We start from the raw sequence: 6,926 nt of genomic DNA on the forward strand, positions 1-6,926 counted from the left end.
CTAGTTGTATCTCAAACATGTGGAAAGGCAAGAATAAAAAATCCTATTATGCCTCAATCACATTAAAACATGCAATTAAAAAGAGAGGTCTTAAGTTTGTTCCAAGTCAAGTTCTAGAGCACAAATCCTAAGGAGATAATTACAAAAAATAATGAGGAAAAGGGTACAATTAATTAGATTAAGAGAAAAATCCCCTTTAAGGCTCAAAACTCACATATGTGGGTTAAAGTTTAATGCAGAGCATAAAAGTAAGGAACTTAGCTAATTATTAGTTTCCAAATAAAAGTATAATGCCAATAATAATCACTCAACATGCTCTTCTATCTGAAAAAATTGGGTTCCATGAGGGAAAAAGTTTTAAATTATCATAAAAAAATAGCATAGACACTTTACTCAAGAACATGCAATAACAATTATATAATCAAGAACTACTCCCCTATACTTAAAGCAAAACATTCTCCTCAATGTTTGAAAGCAATCAAATTAAAAGCATGCAAAGAGGGCAATTGAATAAAAAGGAAAGAGGTTCCCTGATAATTCTTGGCGCGATGACTTCGGGTGAGGGAGCACGACCATGCTGAAATCTTAAACACGCCCATGCTTATGATGTAAAGCTTCTCTCACAATTGCGACTGAATGCACGCCCGTGTACGGGATAAGCACGGGCGTGCTTTCAGATTAGAGCTCAAAAATGTGTGCGGGAACAATCAACTTCATTCTTGCAATCTTTCAATATGCTTATTCTTTATTCTAAAAATAAAATAACAATAGCAAAATTAAAATAAACAAAAAGAAATAAAATTTAAATAAAATAAAAGACACAAGTTGCCTCCTGGAAGCGCTTGTTTAACGTCACGAGCCTAACGTTCTTATTAAATCATGATGGGAAGAAGGTATGAGTCTCAGAGGTGACTCCTTTGATATGTAATTGTCTCCCCAGTAGCTTTGCCTCCCCAACACCTATTACATCAGAAAAATTATTCATAAGATGGAGATTAGAATAAAAAGAAGAAAATTTAAGCTTCAAATTAGGAGGCTTATTAATGGATGGTTTAAGCTTTTGTCTTTTCTTTTTCTTATATTGCTTCCTCCTTGGCCTTCTTGTGGTTCCATGCTTCACATAAATTGGAGGAGGAGAAGCAACATCTACAGTGCTTACAAAGTGACAAGACTCTTGGCTAGAAGGGTACTTGAAAGAATTAAAAACTTGAAATACAACTTCCTCATCATCTAGCCTCAGTGCGAGCTTCCCTTCTTGTACGTCTATGATGGCCCTAGCAGTGGCCAAGAACGGTCTCCCTAGTATGATAGGGACATCATCATCTTCCTCCATGTCAAGTACCTCAAAGTTAGCAGGAAATATAAACTCCCCAACTTTTACAAGTACGTTCTCCATTATGCCTTTGGAGTATGTGATAGACCTATCTGCCAGCTAAAGTGACATGGAGGTCGGCTTAGGTTTATGCATTCCAAGCTTCCTGAAAACAGAATAAGCCATAAGATTAATACTTGCTCCTAAATCACATAAAGCCTTATTAATATAAGTTTTTCCAATTGTGCAAGGAATATTAAAACTCCCTGGGTCCTTAAGTTTAGGTGGAAGCATTTAAGGACTATAGCTGAGCACTATTGGGTGAGCTTCACAGTTTCATGTGCTCTCAACTTTCTTTTATTGGTCAAAATCTCTTTTAAAAATTTAGCATATTTGGGCATTTTGGAGATCGCATCAATGAAAGGCATATTGATGTGCACTTTGTCCAATAAGTCTAAGAACTTGTGGAACTCTTCATCATAAGGAGAGTGACCTTACAGCCGCTGTGGGAAAGGTATCTTAGGCTCATAGGGCCTTGGTTGAACAAGAGGCTCTTCCTTCTTTTCTTTTTCAGGCTCCTCGCTTGAAGCACGGTCTTGCTCATAGTGATGCACGACCATGCTTTTATCACTGTCATGGGCGTACTTGTATAAGCACGGTTGTGCTTCTATTGTAGCAGGGGCATGCTCATCAGTAAGCACGGGTGTGCATGTAGAAACAGCATAGGCGTGCATGTGCCTTTGTTCTGCAATTCTTGTAATTTCTTTCCACTTCTAAGGGTGATGGTGTTGCATTGCTCCCTTAGATTAGGTTTAGGCTGAGATGGCAGTGTTCCTATCACTCTTTGACTCAGAAGATTCATAATTTGCTCTAATTGTGCACTCATCTTAGAAGAGTTAGCTTGTATTTCAGATTTGACCTCTGCAAACTTATCGGTTCTCTCAATATTTTGGTACAATTTGGATTCAAGCTCTGTCATCCTCTTATCAGAGTAATGCACATATTGCATCATCTGTTCTTGAAAGTTGGACTGAGATCTAGGAGCTTTTTTCCCTTCTAGTCTTGCTTCCTGACTTTGCATATGAGGAGGGCGATAAACACTTGAATTTTGACTTCCAAAGCCATTCCCCCAAGAATTAGAAGGATTACTCTTCCATCCCGAACTGTGATTGCCCATGAAGTTTGCCTCTTCTTGCTTAAATTCTGGGCTTGCAGAAGCTCTTACTGGGCGGTATTTTTCCTCTTGATGTCGTAAGAGTCAGCGGTGTGCCACTGAAAGCTAGAAGATGCCATCTCATCTATTAGCTTATATGCATCATCTGGATCTTTTCTTATGAGGGACCCTCCTGCTGTGGCATCAATCGTAGCCCTAATGGTGATTGATAGGCCACTGTAAAAGATTTGCACCTGTCTCCACGTCAAAAAATCATGATGAGCACATCTCCTCAAAAGCTCTCCAAATCGTTCCCATGCCTCGAATAAGGATTCTGCTTCATATTGTTGGAAGCAACATATCTCCGTCATAAGCTTAGAGGATCTTAATGGGGGAATGTACTTTCCCAAAAATTGTTGAGTGAGATCCTTCCAAGTTGTGATGGAATTGGCTGGGAGTGAGGAAAACCATGCATTCACCCTTTCAGATACTGAGAAGGAAGAAAAACAGAGTCGAATAGAATTGTTGGAGACTCCATTATACTTTATGGTTTCTGTCAATTGGAGGAACTTTGTTGGATGAAGATTGGGGTCTTCGTTAGGCATGCCTCCAAACTGTATAGAATTTTGAACCATGATTATGAGTGCTGGTTTCAATTCGAAATTGTTTGCCTCCACATTAGGTGTCGTGATGCTTCTAGGAGTGCCTCTACCAGTGGGTGTCATGTAATCTTGAATTGATCTCCTTCCCTCTGCCATTCTTTGCTCTCTCACTTCTTTTCTTTATCTACGAACTGCTCTTTCAATCTTTGGATCAAATAAACAGGTTGTAGAGCACTTAGAACGAGTGAGCATACATTAAAAGAAATTATGAAATAAAAAAAATTAAAATAAAAATTATAAAATATAAAAGAAAAATTTAACAATAAACAAAACAGAATTAAAATAAAATACAACACAAATTGCTCAAATCAATTAAATTTGAGATTTTCTTAATATTAAAAAAGTAATCCCCGACAACGGCGCCAAAAACTTGTTCGCAGGGCAAGTGTACGCATCGAGAATTAATAAAGGGTTCTTAAATTAAGTTCCCGAAATACCGTCCCACAGGGATTGTTTTCCAATTACTAAGAATTACCTAATTCAATTGTTTAAGCTTAAAAGATATGAGATTAATTAAAACAAGAATTTATAAAATTAATTATAAACTAAGAGCAAGGTATACAATGCATGTCTTGATTAAACTTATCAGAGAGGAACCTAGGGCATATGGGTTTTCTCATTGAATCCTTTATGTTATTTTTCTGTTTAACTCTAAATCTGATTTCCTTGTGATTACCAATCATTCATACGAATACTATTAATACCCAATGGTCATGCAATATTAATATTCTTTTCTCTAAATTAACATCCCCAATGATCATGCAAGACATCAATTTAAGAAAGCTTAAGGAACCTACGAACTTGTTAATTTAATAATGATTAAAAGAGAAAGATTGGTTTGGTCCACCTAATCCTTTGTCTCGTTTTACCCTATAGATCTATTAATTAACCGAGTTACGGTCGTCTGACGGTATAATTAATTAGGATTAAGAGAGAAGCACAATAGGATAAAATCTTATCACAAAACAGAATTCAAATTTAGATTCAAACATCAAAATCCCATAAATTCATGAATAATAGTTCTCATAGCCCTAGCTATGGACTTAGTTACTCATGCTAAAGAAAAGAACTAAAACAATCATAAACAAAGCCATAAAGAAAAGCAAGCTAGAATGAGACGAGTTCTCAATCTTCAAGTACGATCGCTCGAAGCTCAATGTCCCGCCAAGCATGTGCCAAGGATCCCATTCATGAGAAAGGAGATGAGAAGTGTCAAAGACTAGGTGTCAAAAATGGTCCCCCTTTACGATGCCTGAGATCTCCCTTTTAATAGGGTTTGAAAACCCTAAAGACTCTTCATAATTGGGCTTCCCGCAGATGAGTACGACTGTGCAAGGCCTTGAGCACGACCGTGCATGGGTTCGAAGCACCCCCGTGCTTGTTGGAAGGGTCTGGGCGTGCTGACTGCTGCGAAGCTCTAATCTTCTATCAATTTGGGCCCAAAAACGCACCCACCTCTTTATACCAAAATGCATAATTAATATATAAATTAATGTAAACACCAAATAAAATAAAGGTCAAATATGAATATATGGACTGTAAAATAGGGCCTAATTACAGACTTATCAACTATGCGATGGAAACTAATTGAATTAAACTCTTATTATTCCCATTTATTGTGAAATACATTTATTTTAGAAAATTAAACCAAGGTGTTACAATTTTGGTATCAGAACAGTTCATCCAAATCGGACTGGGGTATTAAGGCTGAAGCGTTCAAGTTGTGTATTGATGTGTTTTGTTTGTCTGAATTATGAATGTTGTTATTGATCTGACGTGTTATAATTTGGTTTGTTGAATTGTTTGCTAGACTAAGGTTAGACTGGACGGTAGAGTTAAAGGAGCTGGTGTCATGAATGACCTTCTAGAGTAGATGACCTAAGTTCTAGAGGCCTTGGTGTACAACCAAGATGTGGAGCCAGCTGAATATAGGCATAACCCTCCAAGGTTTGAAGGGAAGTTTGACCTTGACGGAGCGCAAAGGTGGGTGGCAAATATAGAGAAGATCTTCCATGTAATGGGGTGCAGGAAAGAGCACAAGGTGATCTATGCCACATACATGCTATATGGGGAGGCAGGAGATTGGTGGAGGCTTGCTAGTCAGATGTTGCCACAAGAGGGTGGCTATATTCAGTAAGAGGCATTCAAGGCAAGCTTCTTGGTAAACTATTTCCCCCAGAACTTGAAGAAGTAGAAGGTCAGAGAGTTCCTTGACTTGAAGTAAGAAAGCATGACAGTGGAGGAGTATGCAGCGAAGTTCCAGGAGTTGATGAAGTACTGGGTCACTACCAGTATAAAGATGGAGAGGAGGATTTAAGCATGGATTGAGGCCAGAGATTCGTGCTGCAGTTAGTGTGTTTCAGCTGACTGACTTATCTATTCTGGTGAGCAAGTGCAAAATCTTCAAAAGCCAATTCGAAGGGAAAGACTGTGGACTGTCCACCAGGGGGAGTGGTCCAATGAGGCAAGACAAAAGACTTCCTAGGTTCACGAAAGGGCCATATTTGAGCTTCAACCATTCTCAGTCTAAAGCGACCTCATCTCAAGAGAGGAGCAGTGGGAGTGGCTCTAGTCCAGGCTCTCAAGAGGCCAATCAAATATTTCAGGTATAGAGGACCACACATGTTGAGGGATTGCCCACAACCACGAACTAATTGTGGCAACTACAGGAAGTTGGGGCACACTGCTAATGTGTGTTGTGCTGCTAAGAGTGGTAGTATGAGCACAACCTAGAGGCCTGAGTTAAGGGGAAGCACGGGGTTGAAGCTGAGTATTCCTGGGAGAGTCTTTGGTATAAGTGGAGCAAAAGCTTCACAATCTGAAGAGCTGATCAGAGGTAAATGTGTTATTAAGAGCAAATTATTAGATGTGTTGTTTGACTCGGGTGTTACACACTCTTTTGTTTTTGTGGAATGTGTGAAGTGTTTAGGTTTGTTTGTGACGGAATTACTGTGTAATGTTGTGGTGAATACCCCTAAGGGTAAGCCGATCGTAATCTCATGGGTGTGTCTGGGTGTCCGATAATGGTGCATGGGAAAGACTTTGAGGTAGACTTGATCTATTTGCCTCTTTCTTAATTGTATGTGATTTTGGAAATGGATTGGCTAGTTGTCAACCATGTTTTGCTAGACTGTAGAGAGAAGACTTTGATTTTTGGTGCATCAACGTTAGAGATTCCTCGACTTCTAAGTCAAGGTGCGTGGGAGAACACGATGAATGCTAAGGCCTTTATGGTCATGTTTTCAATAGAAGCCGAAAGTGGAGTGGAGCTAGAGTATATCCCAGTAGTGAGAGACTTCTTGGGAGTCTTCCTTGAAGATGTTTCTAAATTGCTGCCAGAGAGGGAGATAGAATTCACAATTGACCTCATTCTAGGAGCAACCCCGATTTCTTTGGCACCATATAAGATGTCATTAGTGGAGTTGGCAGAGGTCAAGAAGCAAGTGGAAAACTTATTGCAGAAATAGTTTGTGAGGCCGAGTGTATTACCATGGGGATCACCAGTGCTCTTGGTGAAAAAGAAGGATTGTGTGGACTACAGGCAGTTGAATAAAGTAACAATAAAGAACAAGTACCCTCTTCCCAGAATCGACGACTTGATGGACCAGCTGAGGAGAGCTGCAATGTTTTCAAAGATTGATCTGAGGTTAGGTTACCACCAGATTAGGGTGAACGATGAAGATGTACCTAAGTAGGCTTTTAGGATGCGTTATGGTCACTACAAGTACTTGATGATGCCATTTGGAGTAACCAATGCATCTGCAGTGTTCATGAACTACATGAACAGAATCTTCCATGA

At 39.2% G+C, this 6,926-nt stretch overlaps 1 non-coding gene across 1 annotated transcript; it reads left to right on the forward strand.

Moving 5' to 3' along the window:
- The first annotated feature begins 2,735 nt into the window (after positions 1 to 2,735).
- LOC113853341 lies at positions 2,736 to 2,842 on the forward strand. The gene has a single exon (XR_003502514.1). It is a non-coding gene; the product is annotated as a small nucleolar RNA R71 (small nucleolar RNA).
- The last annotated feature ends 4,084 nt before the right edge of the window (positions 2,843 to 6,926 follow it).

This window comes from Abrus precatorius, unplaced genomic scaffold, assembly GCF_003935025.1.
Source record: "Abrus precatorius isolate BTA unplaced genomic scaffold, Abrus_2018 Scaffold10, whole genome shotgun sequence".
Classification (NCBI taxonomy): Eukaryota; Viridiplantae; Streptophyta; class Magnoliopsida; order Fabales; family Fabaceae; genus Abrus; species Abrus precatorius.